Source organism: Giraffa tippelskirchi, chromosome 10 (assembly GCF_054371585.1).
Source record: "Giraffa tippelskirchi isolate mGirTip1 chromosome 10, T2T-mGirTip1v1.2.pri, whole genome shotgun sequence".
Classification (NCBI taxonomy): domain Eukaryota; kingdom Metazoa; phylum Chordata; class Mammalia; order Artiodactyla; family Giraffidae; genus Giraffa; species Giraffa tippelskirchi.
This window is the reverse complement of record NC_137284.1, coordinates 62,116,406-62,138,676: the sequence shown is the minus strand read 5'-3', so window position 1 is coordinate 62,138,676 and position 22,271 is coordinate 62,116,406. Positions and strand designations below refer to the sequence as shown.

Below are 22,271 nucleotides of genomic sequence, written 5' to 3'. Positions count from 1 at the left end.
TATAATGAGTGTGCCTGTGTTTGTGTGTGTATATATATATATAAATTCTATATCCATTCATCTGCTGACAGACACTTAGCTTGCATCCATATCTTGGCAGTTGTAAACAATGCTGCTATGAACATTGAGGTGCGTTTATCTTTTCCAATTAGTGTTGCTATTTTTCAGTATATACCCAGGAGTGGAACTGCTGAGTCTTATGGTTAAAGTTCAACATTCAGAAAACTAAGATCATGGCATCTGGTCCCATCACTTCATGGCAAATAGATGGGGAAACAGTGGAAACAGTGTCAGACTTTATTTTTTGGGCTCCAAAATCACTGCAGATGGTGACTGCAGCCATGAAATTAAAAGACACTTACTCCTTGGAAGGAAAGTTATGACCAACCTAGACAGCATATTAAAAAGCAGCAACATTACTTTGCCCACAAAGGTCCATCTAGTCAAGGCTATGGTTTTTCCAGTGGTCATGTATGGATGTGAGAGTTGGACGGTGAAGAAAGCTGAGCGCCGAAGAATTGATGCTTTTGAACTGTGGTGTTGGCCAAGACTCTTGAGAGTCCCTTGGACTGCAAGGAGATCCAACCAGTCCATCCTAAAGGAGATCAGTCCTGGGTGTACACTGGAAGGACTGATGTTGAAGCTGAAACTCCAATACTTTGGCCACCCCATGTGAAGAGCTGACTCATTGGAAAAGACTCTGATGCTGGAAAGGATTGGGGGCAGGAGGAGATGGGGACGACAGAGGATGAGATGGCTGGATGGCATCACTAACTCGACGGACATGAGTTTGGGTAGGCTCCAGGAGTTGGTGATGGCAGGGAGGCCTGGCGTGCTGCGATTCACGGAGTCGCAAAGAGTCGGACCGGAGAAGGCAATGGCAAGCCACTCCAGTGTTCTTGCTTGGAAAATCCCAGGGACAGGGGAGCCTGGTGGGCTGCCATCTATGGGGTCGCACAGAGTCGGACATGACTGAAGCGACTTAGCAGCAGCAGCAGCATCAAAGAGTCGGACATGACTGAGTGACTGAACTGAACTGAACTGAACTGATGGTAGTTTTATTTTTAGTTTTTTGAGAAACTTCCATACTGTTTTCCACAGTGGCAGTACCAATTTACATTCCCACCAACAGTATTCAAGGGTTCCCTTTTCTCCATATCCTTGCCAACATTTGTTATTTGTGTTCTTTTTCATGATAACCATTCTGACAACTGTAAGGTGATATCTCATTGTGGTTTTGATTTGCATTTCACTGGTAATTAGTGATGGCCTGTTGGCCATCTTCATTTCCTCTTTGGAAAAAAATGTCTATTCAGTTACCTACCCATTTTTTAATCAGATTTTTTGTTCACTTGATCTTGAGCTATATGAGCTATGTATATAAGTTGAATACTAATCCCTTATTGGTCACATCATTTACAAATATTTCCTCCTATTCAGAAGGTCTTTTTGTTTTGTCAATGGTTTTCTATGCAAAAGCTTAAGTTTAATTAGGTCACATTTGTTTGTTTTTGCTTTTCTTTCTTTTGCATTAGGAGACAGATCCAAAAAAATATTATTGCTATGATGTGTGTCAAAGAGTGCTCTGCCTATGTTTACCTCTACAAGTTTTATAGTATCTGGCATTACATTTAGATCTTTAATCCATTTTGGGTTTATTTTTGCATATGGTGTTAGATAGTGTTCTAATTTCTTTTACATGTAGCTGTACAGTTTTCCCAGCACCACTTGTTGAGGAGATTGGCTTTTCACCACCATATATTCTTGCCTCATTTGTCATAGGTTACTTGACCATAAGTGGATGAGTATAGTATCATGTCATCTGCAAACAGTGAAAGTTATACTTCTTCCTTTCCAGTTTGGACTCCTTTTATTTCTTTTTCTTCCCTGACTGCTATGGGTAGGACTTTTAAGACTATGTTGAATAAAGATAATGACAGTAGGCATCCATATCAGATGCCTTTTTGTTTTTTAATTTGTCTACAAAGGTGGAAAAACAACATTTTTCCGATTCCTTTGGAGCCATGGCTCAGACTACTGATTAGGTTCTGCCAGTTGGAGGTACACACCCAGGATTGGGAGGACTGCCTTTTTGGCTATATTATTTTTCAAATCAAAGTTATAGAGACGTGAGTTTCTACATACTTACATCCACATCCACTGTCCAACTTCTTGGGTAATTAACAAGAAATTCTGGTGGTCAGGCTCTGGATTCTGGTGCCCAGCCACAGTGGAGGCAGCATTGCTGGCATGAACCTAGCCTAGATGGTGGTGTGTCTTTGAACTCAGGGATTCCAGGGATGACCTCTGCAGTGTAAGTCCACTAGTAGGTCAGATGTGGGATCTGGGAATGATTTTTGGAGACCTAGGCTAGATTCCACTCTTCTGTCTGTCCTGGGATTTTCAAAGCACTGATTACTACTATTGAATCTTTTTCTACTTAATAACTGAAGACAGTCACTATTTTCTGCAGTGAACCTCAAAGTCTTATTCAGTTTTTCCTCTTTCATTATACAAATCAAAGAAGTTAAAAAAAAAATGCCATTCCTGCTTCCAGAAATTCTCTTATATTCAATCACCTTTTCCCCTTTCGTAGTTCAGGCTTTTAGGATATAAAGGGAAAAGCATCAGCTTTGGATCCTGGAATCAGTTTGTGGCCATATCACTCCCAAGCCATTCCATGCCTATCTACCAAGGAAAACTCTTGAGATTTTTCTACATCCATATTTTTTTCCAGTACACTTGTCTTATTCTGAAAATATGTACATTAAAGTCTCTCACTATGGTTGTGCTTCTGTCAATCTATCTTGCAGATCTAACACTGGTCGCTTTATACATTTAGCTGCTCCATCACTTGGTGTGTGTGATTCATTAAATTGTTTTCCTAAATGGCACCTGTTATGATGCCACAGTGTCTCACTTTTCCCATTAATACATCTGCTCTTGTGTGAGCAGGCCATTGTTAAGTTTGAGGTCCCCAAATGCTATAAGGAAGGTGGCTCTCTTGCGGCATATCAACACAAGCTGTAAGACTTTCCAGCTTCCCAGATGATGCATTCTATTTCTTCAGAACGAGCCTGTCACTTTTTTGGCCTGGGGCCATCTATCCTTCAGGAGCTTGGGGGCAGGGTTGTACAGGAAGATACCTGTATTGATATGTTTTCTCATCGACTTCACTTTTCACTCCCAATTTCTGTGACACGTGCTGAACCCGAACCAAAGTCAGTCTGAGGTTCTGAAGGGCAGAGAGGAAGGGAAAGACAGAGGGGAAGAGAGAGACAGAGAAGGAAAATCAGCCTGGAAAGTTCAAGGTGTGTTGTATTTTGATTTTCCTGGGGGCACAAATTTGGCTGAAGACAAATGGTGGAGGTGGAGAGTTTAACTGGAGAGCTAGGAACACACACTTTCTCTCCACTGGTCCCTCAAAAGGAGGCTTCTATGGAGGTTCCTAATTGTCCCAGCTCTTTCTTTCTGTTTCCTACAACAGAGTTCTTCCTAGTGTGATATTAAGGCGGTCAACACTGAGACCACAAGGCATATTGGTTTCTATCAAGTTGTAACAGTGGAAGGACGGATTCTTCTTATGGTTCCATTATTGGCTATGGGTTCCTCATTAGAGGAACTAGTGGTTAAAGGCATGAGTTTTGATATGGACTTTCTTGACTCAAACCCTGTTTCCATCATTTAGCAATTGTGTAACGTTGGGCAAGTTACTTAATCTTTATAAATCGCCAGTCCTCAATTTACTGAGCAAGACTATAATCATTTCTGTGTCACGGTTACCGTGAGGAGCAAATGATATAATGTGCTGTGTTTCATAAAACACTTGCCACCCAGGAACCTCTTCGTAAGTAGTAGCTGCTGTTACTGCTGTTATTAATATTGCTACCCAACAACATGAGCCTGCATTCTCATTTTCAAATGCAGCAGGTGGGAGTTAATTTAATGCTCTTTCCTTAGAAATGTGTGCATGTAAATTTTTCTCTGTCAGCCTTTCTGGCTCAGGTTTATTTAAATCTACTTTAATTGTGGAGGACACAGAGTTCTTTTTGTCTGACCTGGTATTTGTTTCATCCCATCACTGGCTCCCTGCAGTGCCTGATGCTCAGTACTTACAATTACTCACCTAACACTGAGATCTCGGCTCTCCAGCAGCACTGGCCTTGGCAGCATCACCTTGCCTGCCCCTCCTTTGAGTGAAGGCCTTAGGTTGCACTTCCAGCTTCTGAGGCAGAATGAGGTACGGAAGGGGCCAAACTTCCCTTCTCTCTAAAACAAAATGAGAATTAAAAATGAACTCTGAACTTACACAAATCCCACACAAGCACATTGAAAAGTTGATGCCCTTTTCAAAGAAGGTAGGAAATTAGATTTACTTATTGACGAGGGATGAACATGGAACATTTTAAATACTAACAGCAACCTCTTAACTGAAGCTTGTGAAGGGAGAAAGGAATGAGATTCGGATAAGCTTAAGAAAAGCCATAGTAAAAATTACAGGAGTAGGACCTTGCAATATACCAATGCTATTTGTTGGAGTAGGAGATGGCAGCCCACTCCAGTATTCTTGCCTGGACAATCCCACGGATTGGCAGGCTACAATCCAAGGGGTCACAAATTGTCAGACAGGACTGAGCGACTAAGCACAGCACCAATACTATTTGTACTAACACGCTGGCTACTTTTTGTCTCTTAAAGAACGCTCATATGCATGTGGATAATACATATTTGCAGTCTGGTCTCCCAAACGTGCATGTCTAATCAAAGTTTATTGGAGAGGGAAACAGTCATCAGTCTTGTCTATACTTTGCAGAGTCCAGGGTAAATGTCTCTATCACAGAGTAAAAGCCAGAGCCTCATAGGATTCCATGTGATGAAATAAAGAGAAAAAGGCTTTGGTGTCAAGGCTGGCTCTGAAATAAGACTCTATCCTTTATTATCTTGATGACTTTGGACATATTTATACTTCTTCTCTATAAAATATTCCTAGCTATTTCATCTCTAAAATATTATAACAGCTACTTTAAAATATTGCTGCAATGATTAGAAATCATGCTTGTAAATAGCCTGGAATATATAAGGTATTTAAATGATAGCTACTACAAAGAATGGCTTCATGACAGACTGATGTGAGGTATATTTAAACTTTTATTTAAATGTGTATGTTGTAAAGAATACACCCTTGCTCAAAGAGGTCTGGAGAATATCCTACGTAATAAAAATGTCTTTGTTTACCTGGGGGTTTCAAGTTTCCTATAGTCTAACAATGTGATTCAGGGTGGGGGCTTTGGGTCCCATGATATTAGCTCAGCCTACAGGAGCTGGGGACTGAGGTCAGCCATATGTACAGCCAACTAGGGCTGCTGCTGCTGCTGCTAAGTCGATTCAGTCGTGTCCGACTCTGTGCGATCCCATAGACGGCAGCCCACCAGGCTCCTGCCGTCCCTGGGATGCTCCAGGCAAGAACACTGGAGTGGGTTGCCATTTCCTTCTCCAATGCATGAGAGTGAAAAGTGAAAGTGAAGTCGCTCAGTCGTGTCCGACTCTTCGCGACCCCATGGACTGCAGCCTACCAGACTCCTCCGTCCATGGGATTTTCCAGGCAAGAGTACTGGAGTGGGTTGCCATTCATGACCAATAAAACATCTGGACACCAAAGCTCTGGTGGGCTTCCCTGGTTAGCAATCCTTCCTGTGTGTTGGCATACATTGTTGCCAGGAATGTTAACGCTATTCAAGACTCCACAAGGGGGCAGTAGGAAGCTCCATGCTTTGAGCTTGCCTGGACAGTGCTCCATGCATCTTTCTTTGGCTGATTTTAATCTGCATCATTGCAGTGTAACAAACTGTAGCTGAGAGTCATTTCAGTGACTTCTACGCCTCTTTCTAGTGAATATAAAACCTGAGGATAGTCTTGGGGACCTCTGAGCTTGCAAATGGTATAAGAAGTGAGGGTGATTTTATGGAATGTTTCCTAACCTTGCAAATCGCTTTGCAACTTCTCCATATGTCTAAAGTAATTTCAAATAAAAATGTTCACTTGAAAACAAAACAAAAACCCAGAATATACCAGAATCTTCTCTAGAATATAAAGCAGATATAGGATACTAAGTGGAGGAGTCTTAAGGTTAAAGAGCAAAGCCTCAAATCACACCATTAAACTTTATTAACACCAGCAACTTGACTTTACTGCAACCACTGTAGCTCTTTCACTAGGTCTGTTTCTGCCTTAGCAACTCAACCTTGCAAGCACTAGAAAAGCACCACTACTGCTGTTCCTGTGACCTGTACCAGCAAAAAGTGGAAGCCTCATTGACAGTATTCTATCATATACCTTAACTGCAAAGGAAGCTTGCAACTTGAAGTCTGACATCTCCCTTTGGGGAGGGATGGCTTATTTGTGGGAAAAAATTCAAAAAGAATAACTAAATGGATGATGGAATAAATACACAAAAGAGAACAAAGAAATTGCAGCTCTAACTAATTCACTCATGATTAGAAAGATATTATTAACTCCATACATTACCATGCTTCGTCACTTCAGTTGTGTCTGACTCTTTGCAATCCCATGGACTATAACACGCCAGGCTCCCCTGTCCATGGGATTCTCCAGGCAAGAATACTGAAGTGGGTTGCCATTTCCTCTTCCTGGGAATCTTCCCGACCCAGGGATTGAACCCATGTCTCTTATGTCTCCTGCATTGGCAGGTGGGTTCCTTACAAATAGCACGAACAGAGGCAGAAGTGGCAAATATAAAGCAATAAAAGGTATCATTAGTTTAGCATGGGCTTTCCTTGTGGCTCAGCTTGTAAAGAATCTGCCTGCAATGCAGGAGACCTGGGTTTGATCCCTGGGTTGGGAAGATCCCCTGGAGAAGGGAAAGGCTACCCACTCCAGTATTCTGGCCTGGAGAATCACAAAGAGTCAGTCACAACTGAGCAACTTTCACTTTTAGTTTAGCATCTGTTATGTGACAAGCACGATATAAACCCCATCTCTAACGTCTTTAAAAACCTCGTATGGCAGGTATTACTATCCTTACATTATAAATATTAGTAACAAAACTGGAGTCAGAGAAGTGAGCATGCCAAAGTCACACAGCAGCGGATCTGACTCCTTCCCCTCTCCTTGTTTCTGCTTTAGAATGTCACCAAACAGGGCACCTGAAATTAGGTTCACATTTCTACATGAGTAGTTAGTAAATATATTAAAAGTCTAATAACGTACGTTTTCTTGAAAGAATGGTTTTCATTCTGAAATCCCAGTCAGTGTCATGTGTTCCAGGCATTGTGGTAGCAGAAATGTCTCAGCCCAGGTAAATGCTAGTGGACAAGAGCTCAAGAAAGGTGTCCACTCAGAGGTGGTCCTGGAGTGGGCACTGTGGGACAGGTGATGGTAGACATGGAGCATCAGGAGGCACCATCTGGCCTCAGGATCACAATGGAGGGAGGTTCGCCTTCCTGGGGATGGGAAGATTGGATCAGGCCATCACCCCGCTGTTTAGCTCCCCAGCTGATGCAGCCTGCCTTATGATGACACATAGGAAAAAGGATGCTGCCCTTTTTTTTTTAACTTCTAGCAAGCGTTTAGGACATTGTATACATTTTACCTTGTGAATTTCCATTAGGTTTTCTGCCAAAGACTTAAAAGACATACTTCTTTGTTTTAGCTGAAGTGTTACTTTGGGAAGGTTATGATTTCCCAATAGAAAATTCACACATGGGAGAATATGAACGTGACAGGTTAAACCCGTTGTCTGACTTAAATTTAAATTTCCTTCTAGTCATCCTTGGAGATTTCAATGATGTGGACTTGTTTTTGCATAATGTGTATGGTATAAATGGTTCAGTACCCAGGAACAATGCTCTTTTTAGTATCAAAATGGAGGCATAGCAGAGTGATATATTTAACATGTAAATTGAATCGTGGGCCTCTTCTTCAATGGCATTCCTTTGCTTTTAGAATAAAATCCAAACTGTTTACCTCAACAGAGAAGGAAAAAAATAAAGATCTGCTTACCTATGTTATTTCTTTTGACCTTGACTTTATAAGCAGCAGTGCAGCATGTTACAAAGATGCACAAACTATAGTTCAACTTAGTTAGATAATATTAAGTACCTATCATATGTCAAGTTCATGGTAGGTGATGGGGGTATATATATGTACATAAAATATGGACAATGGTGTAGTCTGTTGGAGGAGACATATATAAATCAGTAGTTACAGAAAAATGAGACACATGCAAAAAAAAGTGCATTCAGGAAGGAATTGTGGGGCAAGGCAGGGAATGACTGTTGGGAGGTAGACAGCCAGACAAGACTGCCCAAAAGATAAGATGACTAAATTGGGGATTGGAAGATGAAGTCAATAAAGCAGAAAAAAACAGTCCAGGGAGAGGAACCAGCATGTTAAAAGGCCCAGAATTGTTAAAAGGCACAATAACGGTTTTGTTATGTTGGGCCATAAAGCACATGAGGACAGGTCATAGAGGGGGATGACAAGGCTGGGGCTAGACATGAGGGACTTGAATGTCATGCTAGTGGGTTGATTGCCAGTCTTCAAGCCAATGCTTTTCAATAATCCATGAGTCTATGGTAGAGATCTGAATGGAAAACAACATGGTGACATCATGTTTAAAAAATACACAAAGATACACAGTATTGTGTGTGTTAATATATAAAGAAAACAGTATGTATATTCTGTGGTGCTCGCTTCAATTGTGTCTGACTCTTTGTGACCCAATCTGTGGACTGTAGCCCACCAAGCTCCTCTGTCCATAGAAGTCTCCAGGCAAGGATACTGGAGTGAGTTGCCATTACCTTCTCCAGGGGATCTTACCAACCCAGGGATTGAACCCAGGTCTCCTGCATTGCAGGCAGATTCTTTGCCGTCTAAGCCATCAAGGAAGCCCAGGACTAGAAGGGGACCCTTGTATTTCTTTCTGTGTGAAAGGAAAGTCAGATGAGTAGCTAGCAAGGAGTCACTTGGACTAAATGAAATGTAAGTGAGTCTATTTACATGGTGTCCAGTCTGCAGCAACTTGATTCATTAGTTTTTTATGCAGAATACCAAGAGAACCAGGCCCATCATGTCCACAGATAGAAATGAACAATTATCTGAGGAGTAACTTTAGCATGCTGATTCCTTTAAAAAATAACTTTTCTTCCTTTTTTCCTTTAGTCACCCTCTTTCTTCCTTCTTTCCTTGGTGGCGGGCGGAGGTGGGGGGTGGAAACTATATTGGAAGTTAAAAAGGCAAAACTCTAACATAAGAAATTCAAATTTTTCCTAGACATTTGCTATCATTGACGTTATTAGCAATATCAATCCTTAACCTTCACTATGTTCGTTTGTTGTGTTTGAGGGGGTTGCTAAGCACCATGCTAAGAGCTTTACAAGCATGATCTCATTTTATCCTAATAACCCCTTGACATAGGTATTCTCACTCCCCTTGTATTGGACATTTAAAAACTGAGGCTTAAAGACATTTAGGTAACCACAAGGGCCCACTTAGAAGAAAGCATGTGATAAATCGAACTCAGAACCAAGGCCACCTGATACCATACCCTGTGTTTCTGACCTCTCTGCTAGGGCTTCTTATCCTGCCTGGATACCTCTCCAGGATCTTGTTAGAATGCAGATTCTGACTCCTCCCCCTTCAGCAGGGGCCTGGGAGGCCTCAATTCTAAGGAGCTCCAGGTGATGCTGGTCAGCGGCACACCCGCCCCCCCCCCCCGCCCCCGGCAAGGTGAGGCTGTTTGCTGGCATTCGGATCTATTCTTTCAGGAGAGCAACAATACCATTTTTCCAAAGCCCACAATGAATGGTGAAACTACTTATTATATTTTAAATCTTCAGATTAATTCAGTGAATTTCAAAGTTTTTCTAGCTGCAAAAAATCTTTTTAAAATCATTACACTTTATGTTTTAGAACAGTTTCTGTTTACAGAAGTTTACATAGTAGAGTCCCATATACATCCTCTCCTCTCCCCACACACTTGTGTGTGTTAATTGCTCAATCATATCCAACTCTTTATGACCCCCATGGATTATAGCCCACCAGGCTCCTCTGTCCATAGGATTTCCCAGGCAAGAATACTGTATTGGGTTGCCATTTCCTTCTCCAGGGGATCTTCCCAACCCACGGATGGAACCTGGGTCTCCCCCATTGCAGGCAGATTCTTTACCAGGTGAGCCGTCAGGGAAGCCCCACACGCACACTTAGTATTCCCTTTTATTAGCATCTTGCATTAACGTGGGACTCTGTACAGCGGAGTCAATATTGATGCACTATTATTAACTGAAGTCACAGTTCACATTAGGGTTCAGTCTTTGGGTTGTACCTTCCCTGAGTTTGGATTCTGCCCTCTCAGACAGGACCCAGATGTTGGTGATCCTGTGGATGTGCTCCCCACCATACCCTCTGCCTCCCCAACATCCAGCACTGATCATATGTGTGTGCTCTGTCATTTTTCTTATAAAAGAAAAACACTTTTGGTACTCACGTCTATACCAAACGTAAGAAAATGAAAGACCAGAAAAAGCTTCATGTTTCCAGAAAGCAGATGAGAGGGGTATCACGTAGCTTCACGTGCATTTGTCAGCTGTACAGTCCAGTGAGTTTGAGATGCTCAGTAGAGAACTCCTCTGTCCTGCGGCTTTGTCCTTTATGCCTCCAGCCGGGTAGGATAACTATGATAGAGGATGGAACCCTTCAGGAAACCCAGCATGTTCCCAAGGCACCCGGTTCTGGCCCCTCTTGCAGCCCTCTTTCAGCCACTGCTTCCTTCCCCTCCCTGCCGAAAACAGCACCAGCGTCAGGTCCTGTCTCTGGGTGCAGCCCTACATCCATGCTCTCCTCCAGGAGACTGTCTTGGGTTCCTTTGAAATGAAAGAAATGGCCAGTTAAATTTGAATTGAGTATATTCGTTGGATTAATCATCTAGTGTGTCCATTGAGACTGATAAAAACTACTACACACAATTTTTTCTTTGAAATTCAAATGTGACTGAGTGTCCTGTTTTTGTTCTCGTGTTCCATGTTTTGTTTCATTTCATTTGTTTCATTTGTTTCACCTTCCTGCCTGCTCACGTCTCCTCTGAGACCGCGATTCATCTTTTGCTCGGACCTGCCTGCTCAGTGTTCCCTTCCAAGTGAACCCCACTATCTTGAGTCAGGGCCCCCGTTTTCACTCTAACGTCCTAGCTGAAAAATGAGGTGCCCTGCCACATTTTCCTGACATGATGGTAGTAGTAGACCTCTACTAATTTTCACTCCTGTCTTTTCCGTGTCACCAAGGCATACATTAGGACAATCCTGAAACAGAAATAAATTGGTAAAGGAATGTTCTTCCTATGAAGCCTCCCTTGGCACCACCATCTTCCCAGGAACAACCTCGTATTTTTAGGCTGCACTTTAAAGTCTGTTTTTCCCAACTTTATTTGGCACATTTATGTGTTGCTCCTCACTCCACTCTTTTTATTTGATCCAATTTTAAAGTGTCCCCTTTCAGTTCTTTATTAGAGACAGGAGAGTATGTGGTTACAACCTTGCTCTTTTATATATTAGGATTATTTTTGTGATGAAAACATTTTTAAAGACAGAGATATAAAATATAAAATATTTCTCCAACTCTAAACTTAATGAAGCCATTGCAGCTGGATCTCTGAGCACTTTGAGTGTAAAAGGGATAGACATGTAGACCTCACAAAGTCCTAGTGATTTGTTTTTATGTCACAGAGGTGGACAAGTGAAGGGACTCATATTTACTTCCCTCGGAGGTTGCTAAGCTTTCCAGTGGCTCTCCTAGCCTGCCCACTCTCTAAATTCCCCAGTCAATAAAGGATTTCAGACCTTTTCAGGTAAAAACACATTCTGGTCTCTTCCATTATAGACTTGCTCTAAAACTAGGAGGAAAAAGCCAAAAAAGTTGGAGGTCATTTTGAGAAGTTAGTAATTTAAGACCTATAAACCTAGCCTCCTAGTTTAAAAACTGAGAGGGATGGGAATTAGGGTGGACCATGAAGAACTGTGCAAGTGAATATCGAACACAAAATCCTCCACGTATGAGCCTTATCAACCGTATGTCCAATTCCTCAACAGAACTGGTTCTCACCTTCCCAGGAAATCAGCCTGTTTATCGTGAACATGTTATATAATACACCAGGTGTAGTGTCAGATAATTCATCCACTGTTTTTACTACACTTGACTATTTTCCAAAATCAATCACACCCTCAAAGGCAAAACATAATGCCCCTGCTGCTGTTGCTGCTGCGAAGTCGCTTCAGTCGTGTCTGACTCTGTGCAACCCCACAGATGGCAGCCCACCAGGCTCTGCCGTCCCTGGGATTCTACAGGCAAGAACACTGGAGTGGGTTGCCATTTCCTTCTCCAGTGCATGAAAGAGAAAAGTGAAAGGGAAGTCGCTCAGTCGTGTCCGACTCTTAGCGACCCCACGGACTGCAGCCTACCAGGCTCCTCTGTCCATGGGATTTTCCAGGCAAGAATACAAGAATTTGCCAAAATCAGTTCAGTTCAGTTCAGTCGCTCAGTCGTGTCCGACTCTGAATCACATGCATGAATCACAGCATGCCAGGTCTCCCTGTCCATCACCAACTCCCGGAGTCTACCCAAACCCATGTCCATCGAGTTGATGCCATCCAGCCATCTCATCCTCTGCCGTCCCCTTCTCCTCCTGCCCCCAATCCTTCCCAGCATCAGGGTCTTTTCCAATGAGTCAACTCTTCGCATGAGGTGGCCAAGTATTGGAGTTTCAGCTTCAACATCAGTCCTTCAAATGAACACCCAGGACTGATCTCCCCTAGGATGGACTGGTTGGATCTTCTTGCAGTCCAAGGGACTCTCAAGAGTCTTCTCCAACACCACAATTCAAAAGCATCAATTCTTCAGGGCTCAGCTTTCTTCACCGTCCAACTCTCACATCCATACATGACTACTGGAAAAACCATAGCCTTGACTAGATGGACCTTTGTTGGCAAAGTAATGTCGCTGCTTTTAAATATGCTGTCTAGGTTGGTCATAACTTTCCTTCCAAGGAGTAAGCATTAATGTTTTTCGTATCTTCTTAGTTATCCCTACTATCTGCACTAAGTGACTGGACACAATTAGGTTTCAGTCCATTAAACTTGTAAAAATAACCAACTTGGGGAGAGAGAGGTGGTTTGGTGACCAGTGCAGTGAGGTGCATTATCACTTGCGGTGAGAGGATTTTTCATTTCTAAGTTAATTTATTCATAGCATATCTCAGTTCTGCTTCTGTAGTCATTGTGCCCTTTCAATAAGAAGTTTTATCATTCTAAAAAGATAATGAAATGAATAGAGTTCTACCATTCCTGTGGCAAAAGCACTTAAGCAGCAGATGTGTGAGGAAAGCTAAGTCAGATGGAAAGATCCCAAGGCAGTAAATAAATGGCCACATGTAGACATCATGGATATACAACCATTGATTAAAACGTGGTTTTGTGTGTGTTCCCTGCTAGCTCAGTTGGTAAAGAATCTGCCTACAACACAGGAGACCCCGGTTCGATTCCTGGGTCGGGAAGATCCCACTCCAGTATTCTTGGGCTTCCCTTGTGGTTCAGCTGGCAAAGAATCCACTTGCAATGCAGGAGACGTGGGTTCAATCCTTGGGTTGGGAAGATCCCCTGGAGACGGGAAAGGCTACCCACTCCAGTATTCTGGCCTGGAGAATTCCATGGAGTGGATAGTTCATGGGGTAGCAAAGAGTCAGACACGACTGAGTGACTTTCACGTCACTTGTGTGTGTGTGTGTGTGTGTACAGGAAGTGCCTTTTGAGATTTTAACCTAGAAGATAATGATCTGATACTTCTACTATAGATTTAGGTTCAATTGAGGTACTTTTGCTTTTGCTTCTACAGTTGATGCCACCTAATTTTTTATGTAGTGTTATTTTCTTCATAAAAATATTTTTCCATAAATTAAATGTCCAGAATAATTTAGAGATTTCAAATTTGTAAAATTGAGGATTATGAATGTGAATGAAAGTCAACTGGCTTTTATATAAGTTCCACTACACAAGTGCAAGAAAATTATTTCACAAACCTGAAAATGGCAAGATAAAATGTGAGAGCTGAAGTTCTGATATAGGATGGATTTTTAATTTAAAGGCATCAGTTATGCACAGCTTGCCTATTTATGTGTCCTCAGTGGAGCTGAAGCTCAGTGAATTTGGAATAGATTTGCCCCAAATTATGGAATTATACAGTGTTACAACTAGCCTACTTGCTAAAGCAATACAGCTCAAATACCTCTTGTGGCAAACGAGGAAGTGGAAAACCAGTGTATGTGCATTGTCCAAAGTCACAACTCAGGGCAGACGGTTTCAGAGGCTTGTTGCCAGACTCCTGAACTAGGGGGTTTTAGCCTTTGGTGATGGACAGGGAAGCCTGGCATGCTGCAGTCCATGAGGTTGCAAAGAGTTGGACATGACTTGAGTGACTGAACTGAACTGAATGGTGTGGTACTACTGTGTTCTGATCCACATGGACATCTGTCCGACTTTCTTGTTTGGCTTCCTGGACTATAGATGCTGGAAAAGCTACAAACTACACTACCCAGACTTTCAGCCAGGGTTCTACATGTAACCTGGTGAAAAGAAAAAATTCATAGCTGGACTATAAATGTTACTGATGCTTGAGCACAATTTAGTCAAACTTCTTTAAGTATCTACTGTGGTTAATTGAGGAATCCAAAGCTGTTGCTAAGTAGGCTGTATCTAGTTATCAGGGTTCTGTATTGTATAACCTGTAATTCATGGACTGTGGCTGCAGTAAGGGGTGGGAGCTCATCACAGTACTTTGGGGAAGCTAAGGGGAATAGGAAAGTGTTTAAGTTCAGGGAACCTAAACTCTGCGGTGTCCCTGTGCTGATAGGATCCACACTCACTTCAATTTCTTTTCATTTCCTATAACCAAAATATACCTGGTGCATCTGATTGGGGACATCATCAAAGGCTGCATGCAGGGCTTCTGTGATGCTGTAGCTCTGAATGCTCGCTCTCTCCCCTGGATCCTTTCTTAAAGCTAAGTAACCATTGTGCTGTGCTGTGTGCTAAAGCACTTCAATCATATCCAACTCTTTGTGGCCCGATCCTATGGGCCACAGCCCGCCAGGCTCCTCTGTCCATGGGATTCTTCATGCAAGAATACTGGAGTGGGTTGCTGTTTCCTCCCCCAGGGGATCTGCCTGACCCAGGGATCAAACCCGAGTCTTACACCTCCTGTATTGGCAGGCTGCTGCTTTACCACTAGCACCACTTGGGAAGCCCAGTCATTGTGCTGGGTGAGCCTATTGTGCCTTGACAGTCTGGGTAACAATCCAAATGGGAAACTCAGTCTGGTGACCAGGCATTAGGGTTCTGGCTGCGTGTGACTTGGAGGCAGAAGGGGGCACCTGACTCCTCATGCTGCTCCTGCTCCCCTAGGTAAAGCTGGGCTGAGTCTACTGCTGAGATGACTGACCCTGATCACTGAGAGGGAACTGGGTTGCTGCTCTACATGGAACAGAGGATTATTTGGATTCCAGGAATTCCTCTACCCCCCCAAAAGCAAGTCCACTGAAGATTCTGACCCTTCAGGAATGAAGGTTTGGAACATCCCACCAGGCATGAAACCATGACCTTCTGAAGTTATGGCTGAGAGGCCAGGAAACATGAGATGGGAGTGGAAGAAGGAAGTTTTTGTCATTGTTTGAAGAAAGACAGGCATAGAAAGGATATGGATGTGTGATGAGTAGTCAAAGGAATGGAGTTTGTCAGTTATTAGGTAATTAATTGTCCCTTAGCTTTAAACCCACCCTGTTTTGTGATGTTGGGTTTGGAACTCTACAGATCCCTTTGCTTTGCCAGAAGGCTTTGTTAGGCTCTGCCACTAGGGGGCGCCAGAGGAAAACTACTAGACAGGTCGGGAAGAAAAGGCCTACTCTCTCACCTGTTACTGTTGGCTTATTTGCTCTATCAATGTCGCCTCATTCACTTTAGAAGTGGCAACTCATTCTCTGACACTTGCAAACTAGCCTCATCATCCCATCTCAGAGACACAACCACCAGCTGTCCACTGCCCTCTCCTCAAAGGTCTGGGCTTCAGCTGCTCAAATCACTATCTTCTAAAGCTTAATCATTTCAACCTATCCATTTTTACTCCCAGCCCTAGAACTGAGAGCTGCTTTCTGGAATCTCTCTGATATCTTGGTGTTTTCTTTTCGTTCTCTCAGTTCTTCAGTAACTACTTAACAATTCTTTATATTAAATTATCCCAGTAAAAGTGCCTGGTATGGTTTCTATCTCCTGCGTGGCCCCTAATTCAAAAGACACAGACTGGATCATAAAGCATCCTACAAAACCTGGTAAGAAGTTTGGACTTATCCTCAATAAGATGGTTTAAGAGTTTTTAAAGCAGGAAGGTGACATAATCAGATTTGAATTTGAGAAAAATTATCCTGGCTGAACTCAGAATAGGTTGGAGGGGCAGTTAAGCAGGTATGGCAGAAACACAGATATGAGATGCTGGCTTGAGTGAAGTGAAAGTGTTGATAGAAAAAAATGAATGAATGTAAGAGCTATTTGTTTGTTAGAATCAATAGGAACTGGTGATGAATGGAACCAAAGTGGGAAGGAGGAAAAGGAATTTATTCAACTTGGAGGTGAGAAAGTTCAGAAAAAGAAGCCCCGCCACTGAAGGGTAATCAGGTTTAGAGCAGCTGAATCAATTCAGTTTTGAACTGTGGTTTTTAGATCTTAGGACATTGCAGGGTGGTTGGATTCAGAGATATAGTGCTTAAGAAAAAAAGATTTGACCTGGAGACTCATCTCCTCCTACTTTATAAAAGTTGGTTTAAAATACTAACAATTCAAATTCAGTTTATTCAACTGTTTTTATCATAATCTTTTTGTTTAGTTATATTTAAAAATCAAAATGCTTTTGAGTGAGCTTGTCTTATAAGTTCATTATAATATATATTTTAAGTTTAAAATTTTACTATTCTTAACTATCCTGGTGGTTGGTTCCCCTTCCAGTCATCTAGGGTAAGTGACAGTATCATTAGATATGCCATTACTATGCAGATAATTATTTCAAAGTTGCTTAGCAACAATTATTCAATATTCAACTTTTATCAGCTTTTGCACTAAGATGTTTTAAACCCTGAAGAGAGTGTACTATTTCAGGTATATAGCACTGAATTCTATTATTTCTTTGCTAAAATAGCACGAGTTAATCTTAAAATTTGTACAAAAATGATACATGATATTAAAGCTCATGGTAATTGACAACTGAACCCAGCATTTCTGTATGTTCCTGTCAGATATCCAGAACACAAAATTAGTTGGAACAAGTGAGTTTCTGTTTCAAATTCACTAATCTTAAGAGTCAAAACGCATTTCTAAATAATTTCTGAGAATGAAAGGATGAAAAATGACATTAGGCTAGATAAACTTACCATCTTCAAAGTCAATAATTTTGTATGAATCTAACTGACATTACAAAGATCCTCTCGTCTTTTCTCTACCAGGTCTCTCAATGAAAGAACAAAATTAGAAACCAAAGAGAAAGTGCAAACAACCCCAAGTGTTGTTCACTGCAAAGCCAAGTTTATTTGAAACATATCAGTATAAAATGGTGCCAGGGCTAGAAACCAAAGACCTTTATAACAGATGAATTAAAGCAACAAGTGCAGACACAGAACTAACATTTTTATTTCCCTCACAAACGGGTAAGTTCTTACATCACCATTTTGACCAACTTCATGAAATGTTATGAATACATCAAAATTGTGGAGAGTTGGTTTATGCTAAAAGAAAGAGGGGAGCTAAGCTGAAGGAAAGAAAACTTGTGGTTGCTCCTTAATTGAAATAAAACCAATAAAGCAGGGAAATAATTATTTTATTTAATCATGGACTGTTGTTTTTGTAAAGCAGTAAAAATCTCAGAAATTTGTCAAAATTTCCTAGAGAGCTTTTAAAAACTCTAACCCTCTAAACTGGTAATCTATCCCATACCAATAAAGAAGGAAAATAACTATCCAGTAATTTGAGGTTTTAAAAATCCAACACCATAGTCAATGGTGAAATGCTCTTTAAACAAGGCCCACTATGCTGGGTATTGGGCAGGGCAGGAGGTTACTGGTATCTTCTTCAATGATCTTACCTTTTTTCTATGACTTTAAGCAAATGTCTCCAAAAGTCTTTCAGTTTATTTAGAGATTTTTATTATTTCTCTCTTTCCTTTGCTGTTATTTTGAACAACAGCTATCTTTCCCACTTCCGAAGTTTTTACTAGTTTAAAAAATGAAACTGAGGTATACCATATATACAGGAGAATGTATAAAACATAATTAAAGAATAATGATAAACGTTCACATGAACATCACCCAGTCAAAATATAAAACACTGCCTCCCAGACCCACAGAAGACCCCCTTGTGTCCATTCCCAGTCACACAACCTTGTTCCCAGGCAAATAACCATCCTCCTAGTTTTTATGACTGTTATTTACTTGCTTTTCTTGACAATTTTACCATTAATATCTGCATCTCTTAAAACTCCATTTCATTTGGCCTGTTTTTGAACTTGTACAAATTCATACTATATGTATTGTATTTGACTTCTTTCAATTAGTATTATGAGAAGGTATACAGTTCAGTTTCATTTCTACATGACTATACTATAACTTCTTATCCATTCTACTGCTGAAGGACATTAGGACTGTTTCCAACTTGTAGCTGCTAAAATAATTCTCACTTCACATGAACATTCTTGTATAGCATCCTAATCTTCCACAAGTATATGCAGGAGTGGTTTTGTTGGTGGTAAAGTAATATTAATAGGACTAGCAAGTAACAACGATAGCAAACACTTTATAGTGCTTATTATTTTCCAGCTACTGTTTTGAGTAGTTCACATAGATTAACTCACTTAACCCTCACAAAAATCTTAGCAGGCAAAAACTGATTCTTGCAGGAAGGGGTTAGGGTAGGAGAGACAAAATCTTACTCTTTTTAGGTATCAAGTTATATGCTCGAGGTCATAGAACTAGAAAGATGGGAATCAAGTCCATATAGTGGGCAGCAAAGTCTGCACTCAATTACCACATCATAATGCAACAGTAAGTATAGACTATGGAAAGGAAAGGGAAGTCGCTCAGTCATGCCCAACTCTTTGCGACTTCATGGGCTGTAGCCTACCAGGCTCCTCCGTCCATGGGATTTTCCAGGCAAGACTGCTTGACTGGGTTGCCATTACTATAAACATCTTCAAATTTGTAAGAGAATGTCAAAATGTTTTCCAAAGAGGTTATATTCCCATTAGTAGGATAAGAGCGTTTCCATTACTTCCTAACAGCACTTGTTATTTGTCAACTTCCTTATTTTAGTCTGGAAGTTGTGTGATGCTGTATCGCTGATTTATATTTTCATTTCTCTATTACAAATGAGGCAAAGGATATCTTTTATGTTTACTGATCATGTGGGTTTCCTAGTTGTGAATTTCTTGTTCAAGGTTTTCTGCCTATTTTCTACTGGATTTTAGAACTTTCTCACTGATATGTAGGAATTAAGATGTTCTGGATAGTATTTCTTGGCTGTTATCTGAGGTGCAACCATTTCTTCATACTCTGAGGCTTGCATTTGCACTCTTTACTCCTTTTAATGAAAAAAAAGTAACATGGGTTTTGTTTCAATAACTACTCTACCAATTTATATATTATTCTTGTGTTTTTAAATCCCTTAGTTCTTAACCCCAGGAAACATCATTACTGTTCCATATGGTAAATGTTCCTTTAGATTAATCTATTCCTCCTTTCATCATCTTTCTATATACTATAATAAGAACGAACCTGCAGGGGGCAACCATGCTCATGCTTTGCCGCCTGAAACTGTTTTCAACCATCATTCTTGAGATAAATTTGCTGAGTGTAGAATTTTAAGTTGAAAATTATTTTTCTCTCACACATTGTAGATAGTTATCCAACTGGTTTCTGGCTTCCACTGCTGCTGTTGAGAAGTCAGCTAAAGAAAAGTTTAGCTGATGTTGCTCTGAAGGTTATATACGACTTCTGTTTAGCTGCTTTCACAACTTTTTGTCTTGAACGTTCTACTGTTTCACTATTGTTTACCCAAGTGAGCATTTCATCTTTATCCTACTTGGGATAAATTTGTGGACTGATATTTTTCATTGATTTAAATCTCACCAGTTATTTTTTCAAATATTGCTTCTGCCCCATTTATCTATTTGAGACTATTATCAGCTTGACATTAGACCCTTTAGCTTTATTCTCCACTCTCATTTTCAAGCTTCTCTTCAGGGTTATATCCTGGATCCCTTCTGTTCTATTCTGTACTCACTGGTTCTCTTTTCAGGCCCATCTAATCCTGAGTTAAACCCCCTCACTGGCTTATTTTTAATTCTTCTATTTTCCATTTCTAGAATTTCTACTTGGTTCTTTTTCACATATGCTAAGTCAGTTTTTATAATGCTTTGTTCCCTGTAGATATTTTAAAACTTGATTTTTATTTTTTAAACACAGATGTTTTGTACTATACATGTGCTAATTCCAAAGTTGTATTCTTGTGGTCTTTGCTGCCTTTCATTCATGATGCTAGTCTCTTCCTTACGGACTTTGTTAATTTAAACTTAAAAGGCATTCATTTCCTAGGAAAACTGTTTGTGAACCTAGCATCCTCCAAAGATTTGTCTACATCTGCCAGGTATTCATTCTGGGGCCACTAAATTCACACCTTAAGTTGTTTTAGCACCCAGACAATTTGAATTTGGGGTGACCAACTCTGTAGCAACACTGGAGCTGGTTCACTCTTACCTTGAGGGTGTAGTCCTTAGGGGTTGGCTTTCTCCACCTCTGGTGGGCTGTACATTTTGTCTTCTGCCTACTGGGTTCAAAAGGACCATCAAAACCAAAGCTGAAATTCACCCTTGGGGCAAAAGAGGCTTCAGCAGTTTCACTTAGATATTGGCCATGTAATTACTTAATCTCTTAGGATACTGCCAACTCTAAATGCTTCTCAAAAATGCTTTTATATTCTACCTAAAAGCTTTCATTTTCATGAGAACTGTTCAGATTAATGAAGTCTGCCATAGTACTGAAAAAGAAATCTAACATCTTTGTTGAAAATGTTGTCTATTTCATAGCATCCTTTCCATGCTTATTAATGTCAAGAAATTTCCCATGTCCTTAAAACCCTTTGTAAACCTATATTTAAATTTTTTGATTATCAAGTAATTACAACTCAATCTTTATGACATGTGGGAAATTTTTGTTCTCAAATTTTGCCTCTTTTAAACACCAATTCTAATAACATGTTTTATATCAAAAACTTTATCCACACTTCTAATTTTTCCCCCTTAGGATAGGGTTCTAGAAAGAGTTACTGGGTTCAAAAAGGTATGATAATTTTTAAAGTTATCAATACACATTGCCAATTGATTACCATAATCTGTGTTAGCTTCCCCTCAACCATCACCACCATGGTAGGATGCTAACTGTACCATTTCCAGATCAGATTTGCATGTCAATAAGGCAACGTTTATAGCCACATGGAGAATATATTAAGAAGTATGCCAAAGACAAGGAAACCACATGTAAGTTACTATAGGGAAAAAAAAATTCGAAGTCTAAAATCTCAGGTAGAGAAAAAGTAATGATTTTTAAATTAGTAGTTTTTTTTTTTTTATATATAACAAACCACAACAAAACATAGGGATTTAAAAGAACTCTCACTTACTTAACTTAAAATTGGCAGTCTGGGCTGGTGGGATCAGCCAGGCAGTCCTTCAGAGCTTGGCTGGGGTCCTTGGTGCATCTGCACTTGGCTGTGAGCTGGCTGGTGCAGGATGGCTTTGCCTCTGCTCCACACTCTCCACAGGGGTGGGTTTGTTCACACGGCAGCTGGGTAGGTTTGCAGCAGCACAGGTGGAAAAGTACACAGCTCCACAGCCTAGAGCCTAAGCTTCCCTAATGTCACACTGCCCACATTCTTTTTAGCAAATCAAGAAACAAGACCAGGTTTGGGGAATTGTAAAATGGATGGAATTTCCAATGGGAGGAGCTGCAAAGTCATAGTGCAAAGGCCATGGGTACCAGGAACGATAGAGAACTAATTTTGCAATCCACCACCTGGAGTTGTCAGAACTGAATAATGGGAAGAAGGCCTCCAGGCAAATCGTGAAGAGCTAGGCTAAGTTACAGAATTCTGGACTGAGTATACGGTAATATCATGCATTCC

General features: G+C 40.8%; 1 protein-coding gene and 1 long non-coding RNA gene across 3 annotated transcripts in view; one reads left to right on the top strand and one right to left on the bottom strand.

Annotated features, from left to right (window-relative positions):
- The window catches only part of LOC145522701 (uncharacterized), a 514,463-nt gene extending 496,539 nt beyond the window's left edge, over positions 1-17,924 (top strand). Inside the window, exon 6 of the transcript XR_014066129.1 lies at positions 17,549-17,924. The gene's annotated coding sequence lies outside the window, so the exon portion shown is untranslated. The remainder of the gene's footprint in view (positions 1-17,548) is intronic.
- Positions 275-22,271, bottom strand: LOC145522702 (uncharacterized). 2 transcript variants are annotated; one of them, XR_014066133.1, is made up of 5 exons: positions 21,771-22,271; positions 20,849-20,918; positions 10,505-10,880; positions 4,127-4,269; positions 275-3,235 (listed from the first exon to the last, which is right to left on the bottom strand). It is a non-coding gene; the product is annotated as an uncharacterized LOC145522702 (long non-coding RNA). The 2 variants fall into 2 exon arrangements; XR_014066132.1 differs by lacking the exons at positions 20,849-20,918; positions 21,771-22,271 and adding an exon at positions 14,963-15,289.